The 16513-nt window shown below is 50.8% G+C and overlaps 1 pseudogene; it reads left to right on the top strand.

The window, feature by feature from the left end:
• The first annotated feature begins 14367 nt into the window (after positions 1–14367).
• On the top strand, positions 14368–15281 carry LOC118261198 (olfactory receptor 14C36-like; annotated as a pseudogene).
• Positions 15282–16513: the final 1232 nt, after the last annotated feature.

Genomic DNA, 16513 nt, shown 5'->3' with positions numbered 1-16513 from the left:
GGCCACTCCAATCCTTGTGGTGGGCCCAGCGGTCATTCCAGCTCCTGTGGACAGGCCCAGCAGTCATTACAACCCCTGTGGCTGGCCCAGCATTTATTCCAACCCCTGTGACAGGCCCTGTGGCTGGAGTCAGAGAAATGAAACTGTAGCAGTGCAAGTGCTCCTGTAACCAAGGTGAAAAAATGGTATAGAGTCAGATCATTTAGCATGCAGAGAAACTCCTGTTAAGACTAAGTATGGACAAGACAAGGCCGGGCCATCAGAGAAACAGGAGGTTGAAGATGAAGATGTTGCAAAAAAACAGTATCTAGCCGAAACCTATACCAGTGTGAGCTATGAGATGTGTGAAAAGATTTTGGTCACTGTATAGGTGAGCAGCTTGTCACCTGGCTGCTCCGGTGCTGGGACACTGGAGCCAATGGTGTGGAATTAGAGGGCAGGGAAGCCAGGCGGCTGGGATCCCTTGCTAGAGATGCAAGCATTGACAAAGCAATTGGAGATGGAGCACGATCTCACAGCCTCTGGAGGCGTCTCCTGTTAGCTGTGAAGGAAAGGTATCCCTTCAAGGAAGAACTTGTATGTCTACCAGTCAAGTGGACCACCATGGAGAAGGGAATTCAGTACCTGAGGGAATTAGCCGTACGGGAAGTAATTTATAAGGACCTAGACGACGCACAAATATCCACAGATCCAGATGAAGTCCAGTGTACTCGACCCATGTGGCGGAAGTTTGTACGGAGTGCACCATCATCATGGGCCAGCTCATTGCAATAATAACCTGGAAAGATGGTGAGACCCACAGTGGTGAATGGCTAAACAACTCCGGCAGTACGAAGAAATCTCTCCTCTTCCCTACAGGCCTGCGTCTCGGCTGTGGAGAAACTCTCTGAAGAGTTCCACCAACATTAAAGAGAATTTATTCTTCCCCTGCACCGGAAACGAACGTGGCCACCAACTAAAAGAGAATACTTGGAGAAGAAAACTTTTTGAAGAGGTCCACCAACTTAAAGAGAGTGTATTGCTCCCCACCTGTACCAATCAGTGTCTCGGTTATAGGTAAAACGTTCATCCGTGCCAAAGAAAGACAATATGGTGGGTACACACCCCGTGCCCACCCTGTGGTTCGTACCTACGTGACCAGTGGAGAGGACATGAGAAAATGGGATGGAAATCTACTGAGACCTAGAGGCCAACCCAAACCACGGGTACATGAGTTAGCAAAAGGAAAACATCGGAGAAAGGGGTTCTCTGAAAAGTTTGCTTGCTCCAACTTCTAGGCACGGCCGTCCTTTAAACACCCAGAACGAAGATTCTGACCAGGACTAGAGGGGCCCTGCCTCCAGCCAGGGGGAGGAAAGGGACATCGGGTTTATTGGACTGTGTGGATTCGATGGCCTGGCACGTCTGACGCACAGAAGTATAAGGCTTTAGTAGACACCGGTGCACAATGTACTCTAATGCCATCAAGCTATAAAGGGCCAGAAGCCCATCTGTATTTATGGCGTGACAGGGGGATCCCAGCAGTTAACTGTATTGGAAGCTGAAGTGAGTCTAACCGGAAATGAGTGGCAAAAGCACCGTATTGTGACTGGCCCGGATGCTCCGTGCATCCTTGGCATAGACTATCTTAGAAGAGGATATTTCAAGGACCCAAAAGGGTTCCGCTGGGCTTTTGGCATAGCTGCCTTAGAGACAGAGGACATTAAACAGTTGTCTACCTTGCCCGGTCTCTCAGAGGACCCTTCTGTTGTGGGGCTGCTGAGGGTTGAAGAACAGCAAGTGCCAATCGCTACCACAACTGTGCACCGGCGGCAATATCGCACCAACCGAGACTCCCTGATTCCCATCCACGAGCTAATTCGTCAACTGGAGAGCCAAGGAGTGATCAGCAAGACCCATTCACCTTTTAATAGTCCCATATGGCCAGTGTGAAGGTCTAACGGAGACTGGAGACTAAGTGGAATATCATGATGTGAATGAAGTCACACCACTGCTGAGTGCTGCAGTGCCGGACATGCTAGAACTTCAATATGAACTGGGAGTCAAAGGCAGGCAAGTGCTATGCCACACTTGATATCACTAATGTATTTTAACTCCATCCCTTTGGCAGCAGAGTGAAGGCTGCAGTTTGCTTTCAGTTGGAGGGGTGTCCAGTCCACCTGGAATTGACTGGCCCAGGGCTGGAAACAGCCCTACCATTTGCCATGGACTGATCCAGACTGCCCTGGAACCGGGGGAAGCTCCTGAACACCTGCAATACATTGATGGCATCATCATGTGGGGCAACACAGCAGAAGAAGCATTTGAGAAGAGGACGAAAATAATTCAAATCCTTCTGAAAGCTGTTTTTACCCCAAAACAAACTAAGGTCAAGGGACCTGCACAGGAGATCCAGTTTTTAGGAATAAAATGGCAAGATGGACGTCGTCAAATCCCAATGGATGTGATCAACAAAATAACAGCTATGTCTCCACCAACTAGCAAAAAGGAAACACAAACTTTCCTAGGTGTCGTGGGGTTTTGGAGAATGCATATTCCAAATTACAGTCTGATTGTAAACCCGCTCTACCAAGTAACTCGTAAGAAGAATGCTTTTGAATGGGGCCCTGAGCAACGACAAGCCTTTGAACAAATTAAGCAGGAAATAGTTCATGCAGTAGCCCTTGGGCCAGTCCGAACAGGACCAGACGTAAAGAATGTGCTCTACACCGCAGCCGGGGAGAATGGTCCCACCTGGAGCCTCTGGCAGAAAGAACCTGGGGAAACTCGAGGTCGACCCCTGGGGTTTTGGAGTCGGGGATACAGAGGATCTGAGGCCCGCTATACTCCAACCGAAAAGGAGATATTGGCAGCATATGAGGGAGTTCGATCTGCTTCGGAAGTGATCGGTACTGAAGCGCAGCTCCTTCTGGCACCCCGACTGCCGGTACTGGGTTGGATGTTCAAAGGAAGGGTCCCCTCTACACATCATGCAACTGATGCTACATGGAGCAAGTGGGTTGCACTGATTACTCAGCGGGCTCGAATAGGAAACCCCAGTCGCCCAGGAATCCTGGAAGTGATTATGGACTGGCCAGAAGGCAAGTACTTTGGGATATCAGCAGAGGAGGAGGTGGTCCGTGCTGAAGAAGCCCCACTGTACAACAAGCTACCAGAAAATGAGAAGAAATACGCCCTGTTCACTGATGGGTCCTGTCGTATGGTGGGAAAGCATCGGAGATGGAAAGCTGCTGTATGGAGTCCTACACGACGAGTTGCAGAAGCTGCTGAGGGAGAAGGTGAATCGAGCCAGTTTGCAGAAGTGAAAGCCGTTCAGCTGGCCTTAGATATTGCTGAACGAGAAAAGTGGCCAGTTCTCTATCTCTACACTGATTCATGGATGGTAGCAAATGCCCTGTGGGGGTGGCTACAGCAATGGAAGCAGAACAACTGGGAACGCCGGGGCAAAACCCATCTGGGCTGCTGCATTGTGGCAAGATATTGCTGCCCGGGTAGAGAACCTGGTTGTAAAGGTACGCCATGTAGATGCTCATGTGCCCAAGAATCGGGCTACTGAAGAACATCAAAACAACTAGCAGGTGGATCAGGCTGCTAAGATTGAAGTGGCTCAGGTGGACCTGGACTGGCAACATAAAGGTGAATTATTTATAGCCCGATGGGCCCATGACACCTCAGGCCATCAAGGTAGAGATGCAACATACAGATGGGCTCGTGACCGAGGGGTGGACCTGACCATGGACACTATAGCACAGGTTATTCACTGATTGTGAAACATGTGCTGCAATTAAACAAGCCAAACGGTCAAAGCCTCTCTGGTATGGAGGACAATGGCTGAAATACAAATATGGAGAGGCCTGGCAGATTGATTACATCACACTCCCCCAAACCCGCAACGGCAAGCGCCACGTACTTACAATGGTGGAAGCAACCACCGGATGGCTGGAAACATATCCTGTGCCCCATGCCACCGCCCGGAAACACTATCCTGGGCCTTGAAAAGCAAGTCCTATGGTGACATGGCACCCCAGAAAGAATTGAGTCAGACAATGGGAACTCATTTCCAAACAACCTTATAGACACTTGGGCCAAAGAACATCCGGTATTGAGTGGGTGTATCACATCCCCTATCATGCACCAGCCTCCGGGAAAGTTGAACAATACAATGGACTATTAAAAGACTACACTGAAAGCAATGGGTGCTGGGACATTCAAAAAATTGGGAATACACATTTGGCAAAGGCACCTGGTTAGTCAATACTAGCGGATCTGCCAACCTGAGCTGGACCTGCCCAATCAAACCTGTTACGCACTGTAGAAGGATAAAGTTCCTGTAGTGCACGTAAGAAACATGCTGGGTAAGACAGTCTGGGCTACTCCTGCCTCAGAAAGGCAAACCCATTTGTGGGATTGCTTTTGCCCAGGGACCTGGATGCACTTGGTGGGTAATGCAAAGAATGGGAGGTCCGGTGTGTACCTCAAGGGACGTAATACTGGGTGAGAATAGCCCATGAGTTGAATTGTAGTATGTTAATTTATTATATAACACTGTATGTCATCACTACTATGATTGCTATATATCATAGATGAAAATGGTGATTAATTAGAATGTATTGGAAAGAGTGTAACCTGAGCATGACATAAATGGTATGGAATAAGGGGTGGATATTTGTCCTGGTTTCAGCTAGGATAGAGTTAATTTTATCTCCTAGTTGCTGCTATAGTGCTGTGTTTGGGATTTAGGATGAGAATAATGTTGATAACACACTGATGTTTTAATTGTTGTAGAGCAGTGCTTACACCAAGCCAAGGACTTTTCAGCTTCTCGCTCTGTCCTGCCAGCGGGCAGGCTGGGGGTGCAGCAGGAGCTGGGAGGGGACAGCCCCAGGACAGCTGACCCAAACTGGCCAAAGGGGTATTCCATACCATCTGACGTCATGCTGAACAATATATAGGGGTGGCTAGCCGGGGTGGGGGGACCGGCTGCTCGGGGATAGGCTGGGCATTGGTCAGCGGGTGGTGAGCAATTGCGTTGTGCATCACTTGTTCGTACACATTATTAGTAGTAGTACTATTATTATTATTATTATTATTATGTTATGTTATTATTTTCCCTGTCTAATAAACTGTCTTATCTCAACCCACAGGCTTCACTTTCCTGTTTCTCTCCCCCATCCCAGAGAGGGAGAGGGGGAGGGTGAGCGAACGGCTGTGTGGTGTTTAGCTGCCAGCCGGGCTAAACCACAACAGGGGAATAAGTTTTAAACTGAAAAAGGGGAGATTTCTATTTAGAGGTTAGGAGGAAATTCTTCACTCAGAGGGAGGTGAGGCCACTGGAATAGGTTGCCCAGAGAGGTTGTGTGATGTTCCGTCCTTGGGGGTATTCAAGACCACGTTAGATGAGTCCTGAGTAACCTGATCTAGCGGGTGGCATCCCTGCCTATGGCCAGGGGTTGAAACTAGACGATTCTTCAAGGTCTGTTCCAAGTTGAGCCATTGTCTGATTCTATGATTTCTGGCACCACAGTACAAAAAGGACATTAAACTGTAGGAGAGTGTCCAGAGGAGGGCGATGAAGATGGTGAAGGGCCTAGAGGGAAGAGATAAGAGCAGCGGCTGAGGTCACTGTGTGGTCCATGGTTCAGCCTGGAGATAGAGGAGGCTGAGGGGAGATCTCATTGCGGTCCACAACTTTGGGACTGTGCACTTAGTCACATGGTCTAAACTTTTTGGCAGACCCTGTTCTGTGCCAGGAGTTGACTTGATGATCCTTATGGGTCCCTTCCAACTCAGGATATTCTGATTCTATGATCTTATGATTCTGTGATTGTGCTTCAGAGGCAAAATAATAATAATAGTAGTAATAGTAATAGTAATAATAATAATAAAAATAATAAAGCATGGTATTGGGCTTCAGAATACTCAATGATCCTTTGTGACACGGTTTAGTGGAGGACTTGCTAGTGTTAGGTCAGAGGTTGGACTCGGTGATCTGGAGGAGTCTCTTCCACCTAGATGATTCTGTGATTCTGTGATCCAGTTCATCCGTGAGATAAACCCTGCAAGCAGCAGGAAGGACATTGAAATAGTGGCCTAACATAGAATCATAGAATATCTCGAGTTGGAAGGGACCCATAAGGATCATCTAGTCCAACTCCTGGCACCGCACAGGTCGGCCCAAAAGTTTAGACATGTGACTAAGTGCACAGTCCAATCGCTTCTTAAATTCAGGACAGGCTTGGTGCAGTGACTACTTCCCTGGGGAGCCTGTTCCAGTGTGCGACCACCCCTCTCGGTGAAGAACCTCTTCCTGATGTCCAGCCTAAACTTCCCCCCTGCCTCAGCTTCACACTGTTCCCCGCGGGTCCTGTCACTGGTGATAACAGAGAATAAGTCATCTGCCTCTCACTCCCTTCTCGCGAGGAAGTTGTAGACTGCGATGAGGTCCCCCCTCAGCCTCCTCTTCTCAGGCTGAACAGGCCAAGTGACCTCAGCTGCTCCTCATATGTCTTCCCCTCTAGGCCCTTTCACCATCTTCGTCGCCTTCCTCTGGACACTTCTCCTACAGTTAATGTCCTTTTTGTACTGTGGTGCCCAGGAACTGTACACAGTACTCGAGGTGAGGCCGCACCAGCGCAGAGTAGAGTGGGACAATCACTTCCCTCGACCGACTAGCAACGCCGTGCTTGATGCACCCCAGGATACGGTTGGCCCTCCTGGCTGCCAGGGCACACTGACTGGCTCATATTCAACTTGCTGTCAACCACAACCCCCAGATCCCTCTCTGCAGGGCTGCTCTCCAGCATCTCATCACCTAGTCTGTACATATAGCCTGGGTTGCCCGTCCCAGGTGCAGGACCCGGCACTATGCTTTTGTTAAACTTCATGTGGTTGGTGGTCGCCCAGCTCTCCAATCTGTCCAGATCTCTCTGCAAGGCCTTTCCACCCTCACAGAGTCCACAACTCCTCCAAGTTTAGTGTCGTTGGCAAATTTGCTCAGAACACCTTCTAGTCCTACACCCAAATCGTTTATAAAAACATTGAAGAGGACTGGCTCTAAAATGGAGCCTTGAGGGACCCCACTAGTGACCATCCGCCAGCAGATGTGGCCCCATTTACCGCAACCCTTTGAGCCCTGCCTGTCAGCCAATTGCTCACCATCGGATGATGTGTTTTGTTTAGCTGTATGCTGGACAGTTTGTCCAGTAGGATCCTATGGGAAACTGTGTCAAAAAGCTTTGCTGAAGTCCAAAAGGATCACATCAGCTGGTTTCCCTTGATCGACTAGATGGGTGATCTTATCATTAAAGGAAATCAAATTTGTTAGGAGGACCTACCCCTCATGACCCCATGTGGCTGGGACCAATGACTGCGTTGTCCCCCAAGTGCGCTTCAATAACTTCAAGGATCATCTTCTCCATAATTTTACCAGGCACTGACGTGAGACTGACGGCCTGTAATTGCCTAGGGTCTTCTTTCTTACCCTTCTTGAAAATTGGCACAACATTTGCCAGCTTCCAGTCCAAGGGGACCTCCCAGATTCCCAAGATCATTGAAAAATAATTGAGAGAGGTCCCGCGATGACGTCTGCCAGCTCTTTAAGCACCCTGGGATGAATCCATCCGGACCCATGGACTTGTATGGATCCAGGTGGAGCAGCAATCCCGCACACGTTCAGGGTCGGTTGGGAGTTTGTCATTCCCACCGTCATGGTCCTCCAGCTCAGGGTACCCTGGGTCCCGAAGCCCATCATCAGCGTTGAAGACAGAGGCGAAGAAGGCATTAAACATCTCTGCTTTGCCTATGTCATTGTCTGTGAGGAGACCCTCCCCATCTAGTAGCGGACCTATGTTTTCTTTGGTTCTCCTTTTTCTGTTCACATATCTAAAAAAACTTTTTTATTGTCTCCCACAGACACGGCCAGCTTCAACTCTAGTTGGGCTTTGGCCACATGAATTTTCTCCCTACAAACATGAACAGCATCCCTATATTCCTTCATCGTCGCCTGACCCTCCTTCTAGCAGCCGTACACTTTCTTTTTTCACCTTAGCTCCAGTAGAAGATCCATCGTCAGCCAGGCCGGCCTTCTGCCCCGCTTGCCTGACTTCCGATATTTTGGAATTGCCTGATCTTGAGCTTTTAGGAGGCAGTGCTTAAAGATGGACCAGCACTGATGGACACCATGCCTTCAAAGCAGTTTCCCAGGGGACCTTGCTGACTAATTCCCTGAGCAGCCTGAAGTCTGCTTTCCCCACATCCAGGGCTGAAGTTTTGGTGGCAGTTTTCCTTCTGTCACCATAAATTCTAAACTCAACCACTTCGTGGTCACTATGACCGAGACGGCCGCCAATTGCCATGTCTCCCACAAGACCCTCTCTGTTCTCCAGCAACAGATCTAGGAGGGCGCCTTTCCTAGTTGGCTCACTTAGCACCTGCACCAAGAAGTTATCATCTAGGTGCATTATGAACCTCCTGGACTTGCTCGTGTCAGCCGTGTGGTGATCCCAGTTGACGTCTGGCAAGTTAAAATCCCCCATTAGGACGAGGGGAGTCGATCTCGAGGCATCTCTTAGTTCTGCAAAGAATAATTCATCAGTGTTGTCATCCTGGCCAGGTGGTCTGTAATAGACTCCCACAACGACATCCCCTTTATTTATTCGTCCCTTAATCCTTACCCAGAGGCTCTCAACTTTGCCATCGCCGACTTGAAGTTCCACACAGTCCAGCCCATTCTTCACATACATTGCCACCCCACCACCTCGCCTACCCTGCCTGTCTCTCCTGAAGAGCCTGTAACCATCTATTGCAACACACCAGCCACAGGACTCATCCCACCAGGTTTCACTTATGCCAATGATGTCGTAGCTGTGGGACTGGGCCAAGACTTCCAGCTCATCCATTTTATTCCTCATGCTGTGTGCGTTTGTGTAGAAGCACTTCAAATGCACCTCCCTACATGCAGCACCTTGTGTATCCGACCGAAGGGCCTCACTAGGACACAGTCCCTCTGATTCTAGCACACCATCCCTTAGCTTGTCACCGGCGTGCCTGGTTCTATCCCCTTCCCCCTTTGACTCTAGTTTAAAGCCCTATCTATCAGCCCAGCCAACTCCTGAGCAAAAATCCTCACCCCTCTCTGAGAGAGGTGCATCCCATCTGGTGCCAGCAGGCCCGGGGTCGCGTAGACCTTCCCATGATCGAAAAACCCAAAATTCTGCCGGTTGCACCAGTCCCGAAGCCATGTGTTAATGTGACGAGTCTGCTTGTCAGCTTCAATCCCTCCTGTCGGAAGGACAGAGGCAAACACAAACCTGTGCCCCTGATCCTTTAAGTAGTCGCCCCAAAGCCCTAAAGTCCCTTTTGATCGCTCTCGGACTTCTCGTTGCTACCTCGTCATTACCAGCCTGAAAGACCAGTAGCGGGTAGTAGTTGGTGGGCCATACCAGGCGCTCGACTTTCCTAGCAAAGTCTCTCACCCGAGCCCCAGGGAGGCAACAGACTTCCCTGTGGGAAGGGTCCGGTCGGCATATTGGGCCCTCTGTCCCTTTCAAAAGGGAGTCCCCCATGACAATAACCCTTCTTTCTTTTTTGAGAGCTGATGTAGCAATGTGGGGGGTAGGGGACCTTGCCTTAGGCATCCTCACCAACTGGGATGGGCTTTCGCCTGTTTCGTTGTTCTGGTTGTCATGTTCTAGAGCTTCATACCTGTTATATAAGGGTAGATGGGAAGGTGAGGTAGGCAGGGATAGGGCTCGCCTACCCCCAAAACAGGAACCTGCCTCCATTCCCCCCCTTGGCTTAGGTCCCCTCCTGCTGCCTGGCGGGATGAGGGAACTTTTGTCTTCTGCATAGCAGGAGACATTTGTGCTATGGCAGGCTTGTGAGTCTGTCTCAGAGAGGGCAGAGTACACTTCCACCAGTCAATTTCCCTCTCTGACTCCCTGATGCTTCTGAGCCTGCTCATCTCACCCCGAAGCTCCGCTACCTGGCTGAGCAGCTCTTCAACCTGGCCACACCTGCCACAGGCATACCCCTCACCGCTGCTGTCGGATACTGACAGAAGACTCGGGCACACCCTGCAGCCCAAGATCTGGACGGCTGTGTGTTTCCCCGAGACCTCCGTCTGAGTAGCCACATCGGTGACAGCAGCTGGAGAAGCCACAAGAGATGCGGAGGCCATGGTTTTCTGCCTGGTTGATACCATGGCCAGGTTCCTCGCAGGGAGGTTACAGGTACCGAAGGGAAAGACCGCTGCAAAAGACCGGCGAGGGGCCCTCCCTGCTCACCCTGCCTGCGCAAACTGCTGCGCAAACTGCCACGCCACTCCCTTCTGACGCGCCACGCCCTGTTTGCCTGCCCTGTTCACCACGCTCCTGGTAGCTCGCGCTCCCTAGGGGCTGCTTTTGAACGGCCGGGGAGGGGGTGCTGCTGGCTCCACCTACGCCTCGTCAGCCTCCCTCGCGAGGGCTGCTGGGTTATGGCGGCTCCCTCGAGTGGCCTCGATGCCAGAAAAAAAAGCCCTGCCTGTCCCGATCCGCCGCTCCGCTGCAGAACGCGTCTGCCCCGGAGCCGATCGCCTCGGCAAGTGGCTGCGAAATGGCGGTGGCACCCAATTTAAATGTCCCGCTGCTGATGCTGCTGGCTCCGCCTACGCCTCATGAGGAGGCTCCGGATTGCTGGTGTAGAAACAGCATTTTTGTGCCATGACCAATGCAGTATATGCTGCAGGAAAAGGCCTGCACCTGAAATAAAAGGCCTAGGCCAGCACCAGTGTGGCACAAGCTTGAGATTTGGGCGCATGTAAACCTAATGGAACCACAGGATCTTTAATGTCCCTTCCAACTCAAGCCGTTCTATGATTCTGTGCTTAGCAGCCCTGTACAGCCCCTGCGGGGCCCAGCCTCAGTTCATGCCCCCCAGCTTGTGCTCCAAAAGTGCTCCCTTACGTCACTTCTCCTACCTGAGTGCCTCGGCTACCCCAGGGCATCCAGGCAGTGCCCACCTCTGAACAGATAACCGAAACCAGCCATGTAAGTAGATCTAGGAAACAATGGAAACCTGTGCATAAAAGAACTCCAAGTAATAGCTGAAAGTGTCTTTTTTGGCAACACCAACAGCTTTTTTTTTTTTTAATTTTCTTGATTCATTCTCTCTTTTTTTTTTTTTTTTTTTTTATTGACAACACTGTGGACAAGTACAATCAACCAAATTAAGCTTTTTCTGTGAATAGTCTTATGCAAACATTTACCAAAATATGTTTCCCAACTTTTTTTTTTTTCTTCTTCCTCTGCCTCCTCTGTCTTCAAAGAGAACTCCAAGGGAAGAAGTCATTGAATTAGAGAATAACTCTCATTGAAGAGATCAAGACTGAGAAATGTTCTCTATGCCATCATAAAGGGAGATAACAAAGAGGGTCAACAGTGTAGGCCCAAGTGCCCATGACTGAAGGGTGCTGCTGGTAACTGGCTGGCAGGAGGACTTTGTACCACTAATGTCCAGCCACCTTCCCCCCCACATCATCATCCCTTTCTTCAGTCCAAATATCACCAATCTGGCTAAAGGGAGACTCCAGAAGACCATGGCAAAGGCCTTGCTAAAGTCCAGGTTCACCATGTTCCCTTCTTTCCCCTCCCCTTCTGTTTCTGCAGTTCCTTTGTTTCCTCCATGTGCCTGAAGATGTCTGTGGCAGGACTTTCCCCACCACATTCCCAGGGGTAGGCAATTGCAGTTGGCAATTCTGCCAGTCCTTCTTCTTGGCCTTCCTGAAGATGCCCGCCTTTTCCAAGTCCCAGAAATCTCACTGATCCAAACGCTTGATGGCCTGTATGGCCCTGCTCGTATGGCATCCCTTGTGGTGCCCAGGCCCTCCTCCTCCTGGGCACTGCTCACTCAGCAGGGTCCCACTCTGCCCTGACGCGTGGGGTTCCTGTTCCTCTGCTGCAGGACTAAGCTCTTCTCCTTGTAAATGTCAAGAGGTTTCTGTAGGCAAAATCCTGCAGTTTCTCAAGGTTCCCCCACACTGACACTCCATTCTGTCAGCTGTTAATGTAAAGGCAGATGGTTCAACCTTCATGTGACTGTGCTATCTCTCACAAGATAGCAGCATCAGGAGCTGCAGGACAATTTGGACAATTCAGGAGTAACCAGCTGAATGGAATTGCAGCATAGAATCACAGGATAAGTGATGGAAGGCTGCCAGGTTCCATATTTTCTGTGCTTCCTTCTCATGCCTGCTGAAAATTTGTCTGGAGCTAAATCCTAAGTATTATGCGGCTGTGCAGCGATGGATATAGAATGGTCAAAGTGCAGCTGGAGCTCAATCCATCTATTACTGTAAAAGAAAATAAAAACTTTTTAGATAAAGAGTAGAAGCTGGAAATGTGTCTGGAAGCTGGCAAATGTTGTCAATTTTCAAGAAGGGCAAGAAAGAAGACCCTGGTAACTACAGACCTGTCTGTCTCATGTCAGTGCCTGGTAAAATTATGGAGATCATCCTGGGAGTTACTGAAGTGCATTTGAGGGTCAATGCGGTCATAGGTCCCAGCCAACATGGGGTCATGAGGAGTAGGTCCTCTTTAACTTTTATGATAAGATCACCTATCTAGTCAATCAGGGGAAACCAGCTGATGTGATCTTTTGGGATTTCAGTAAAGCTTTTGACACAGTTTCCCATAGAATCCTACTGGACAAAATGTCCAGCATACAGCTAGACAAAAACATCATACGATTCAAGCTGCAACAGGGGAGGTTCAGGCTGGATATCAGGAAGAGATTCTTCACCGAGAGAGTGAAATGGTGAACAAAGCTCAGAGAGGTGAAATTATCTCTGCCTGTCATGGCTGAGGTGTCTTTCCACACTGTGGAAAAGGAATAGGGTTTTAAGGGAGGGTGTCATTTGTACTTCTGGTAGACATCCTCACTCTAATAGCAGAAATTACACTTCCAAAATCCATCTCCCCTTTGTTCAGAGAGGAGCAGTCGGTGATGACTTCAGTGTGCTTCAAACACCACACCCCAGCAGAGACCCTGCTGCCTTCAGGAGCTGTCAGCCCTGAGGCCTTGGGGACACCTCGAGGGAGCCCAATGGCACAGAGCAAGCGATGCCATGGTTGGGTGCTGTGCTGCTGAGCTGGGCCGGGCTCCTGGGCCCAAGGGGAGCTCCTGGCAAGCAGGCAGCGCTGCAGATAGACAGCTCTGCCCAGGAGCAGCTCCTCTGCACAGCACAGCAGGGCTGGGGGCTCTGACCGCAGGTGGCACAGGGAGAGGAGAGAAGGAGAGAGGGCTTGGAGGCAGTGAGGAGCACAACAACAGAGGGCAGCGTGTGGCAGGACAGATCTGCAGGCTCTTGACACAGTGAGTCTCTGGCAGCAGGGTGATGCAGATGGGGTTGCCAAAGGGGTCTTCTACAGCTGGCACATCCGATGGGTGATAGCATCTCTCGGTTCACTCTGTTTCTCCAGCGAGGAGTAGAAGATGCTTAGGGAATGGCATTTATAAGGGGACATTTCAAGAAGAAGACTGAGGTTTGGTTTGTCTGAAGGGAAAATCTTTTTTGGATTCTGTTCTTTCAGATTCCTGCAGTGGAGGGGAATCTAAGTGAATTTGAGCACACAGCTTGTGGGATGGGGTCAGTGAGCATGGACAGGGAGGAGACTGGTGGACACAGAACCAGCTCCCAGCAGGGACATTGGCAGGCAGCAGGGACATGGGCAGGCGGTGAGAGGGAGCAGCTGCCAGAAATGCTGTGTGAGGGAGGGCTCAGGCACCTCCCTGCCATCCCCTGCAGGGCAGGCGCCTTCCCTGGGACACCCCCTGCTCTCCTCTCCCACCATCACAGCCTCTGCCCTCAAGCCCCTGCTGTCTCCAGCAGGATCTGCCTCCTCTGCAGGCAGAGCTGCAGCAGAGGAGGGTCTGCTGAGTGTCCGTCTGTCCCTCCCTGGCTTTTCATCCCCTGGCAGCAGCACGCTGCCATTCCTCCTGGCTTCTGCACCTGGCCGTGCTGCTGCTGTTGTTGTTTCCAGGCTGGCTGGGGATGGGGGTTTCACATGTACATGGAGTGAGGCCTCGGTGTGCTTGGATGGAAGGGGAGTACAGGGACAGTGTGAGGCATCTGGATCCACCTATGCTCTTGCTGTAGGATGGGACTGACACCTTCCTTACCCGCAGCAGAGTCCTGTGCTCGAAGGGACAGCCTCAGGCAGCATCAAGCAGAGCACATGAAAGGCACCTGCTAAATGGTTGCCTGGAAGTATCCAAGAGCTTTGAGGGGCTTAAAATGGGAAGTGGAACTTGTTTTTCTCAGATAACTCTGTGGTAAATTATCACTGTATTTCTGTTCCTTGGGCAGGACCCCGTGAACCAAACAGGCAAATGACCAACAGCAGCTCTGTGAGCGAGTTCCTCCTGCTGGCATTCGCAGACACGCAGGAGCTGCAGCTCCTGCACTTCGCGCTCTTCCTGGGCATCTACCTGGCTGCCCTCCTGGGCAATGGACTCGTCCTCACAGCCATAGCCTGCGACCACCACCTCCACACCCCCATGTACTTCTTCCTCCTCAACCTCGCCCTCCTCGACCTGGGATCCATCTCCACCACTCTCCCCAAAGCCATGGCCAATTCCCTTTGGGACACCAGGGCCATCTCCTTCTGGGGATGTGTTACAGAAGTCTTTTGTCTCTTTTTCACTGCAACAGCAGAGTATTCTTTTCTCACCATCATGGCCTACGACCGCTACATTGCCATCTGCAAGCCCTTGCACTACGGGAGCCTCGTGGGCAGCAGAGCTTGTGCCCAGATGGCAGCAGCTGCGTGGGGCAGTGGCTTTCTCAATGCTGTCCTGCACACGGCCAGCACATTTTCCCTGCCCCTCTGCCAAGGCAATGCTGTGGACCAGTTCTTCTGTGAGATCCCCCACATCCTCAAGCTCTCCTGCTCAGATGCCTACCTCAGGGAAGTTGGGGTGCTTGTGTTTAGTGCCTGTTTAACCGTTGCATGTTTTGTTTTCATTGTGCTCTCCTACGTGCAGATCTTCAGGACAGTGCTAAGGATGCCCTCTTCTCAGGGCCGGCACAAAGCCTTTTCTACGTGCCTCCCTCACCTGGCTGTGGTCTCCCTCTTTGTCATTACTGCCATGTCTGCCTACCTGAACCCCCCTTATTCTCTGCCCCACCTCTGTCCCTTGTGGTGGCATTTCTGTACTTGGTTGTGCCTCCAGCAGTGAACCCCCTCATCTACAGCATGAGGAACAAGGAGCTCAAGCATGCCTTGAGGAAGTTGATGTCTTGATGTTTTTCAAAATCAAGAAATTACACTTCATCTTCTGTATATGACTGACAATGTAAAACATTACAGGCACTAGGGTCATTTGGTTGGTTTCATGCTCTTTCTTAATACTCTACAGGGAAGCTCCACCAGCTCGGGGCTGTGGGGATTGTGGGTTGCCTGAGGAAAAGGTGCAGAAGTGGCAATCTAGGCCACCACAGACATGCTCATCTGGGAAATGCTCCCTGGGATATGGGATGTCCCAAACGAGCGGGGCCCCCTGTGTATGCAGGGTATATATGGAAAGAGAAACCCTTTGCTTTTGGTGCCAGAAGACACATCATATGCACATAGACAGTTGAACACAAAGGAGCACAAAGGCCATCAGGTATTCCTACAAGTCTTATGAAGGCCAGTGGGGCAGACAGTGTCATGAGGCCAAGTAACGTCCCCTGGGAAGCCACCTGAATGCAGCTCTGGGATGTGCTTCCTTGAACTGAGGTCCCTGTGCCCACTTTTCATGCCTTGTGGCATCTCAGAGGAGGGCATCCCCTGGGAGTGCCTCCCAGCCTCTGGCAGTGGCTGCAGGATCCAGAGGGACACTGCAAGCACTGCACTGCACTGCCCGTGGGTGTGCAAGGCAGGGACTTGTGTCTCTCAACAGCCCTGTGTGTATGAGGAGCGCAGGAGGCCAGCTCAGACGTGAACACCTCACAGAGCACAGACGTTGCCCTGTGTGACTCCAGAAACAACCCCCAGTGTTCCTGTGAGATTTCTGTCACCCCCTCTTGCACAGGTTCATTGCAGATGCCCCTCTCCTCTATGTCACACTACCCTGCCTTTCTAGACTGGGCTGTCAAAAGTTTGCATCGGAGAGATTTCTGGGGACTTGGAAAAGGCAGGCATCAAACCCATCTTCAGGAAGGGAAACAAGAATGATTGGAAGAAGTGCAATTGCCAACTCTACTCCTGGTAACATGATGGGGGAAGTCCTGCCACAGCCATCTTCACGCACTTGGAGGAAAACAAAGGGATTGCTGAAGCAGTAGGGGAGGAGAAAGAAGGGAACGTGGTGAACCTGGACACTAGCAAAGCCTTTGGCATGGTCTTCTGGAGTCTCCCTTTAGCCAGATTGGTGATATTTGGACTGAAGAAAGGGATGATGATGTGGGGGGGAAGGTGGCTGGACATTAGTGGTACAAAGTCCTCCTGCCAGACAGATACCAGCAGCATCCCTCAGTGATGGGCACTTGGGT

The sequence above is a fragment of the Cygnus atratus genome, chromosome 34 (assembly GCF_013377495.2).
Source record: "Cygnus atratus isolate AKBS03 ecotype Queensland, Australia chromosome 34, CAtr_DNAZoo_HiC_assembly, whole genome shotgun sequence".
NCBI lineage: Eukaryota > Metazoa > Chordata > Aves > Anseriformes > Anatidae > Cygnus > Cygnus atratus.
The sequence above is the reverse complement of the archived record's forward strand: the minus strand, read 5'-3'. Positions and strand labels throughout refer to the sequence as shown.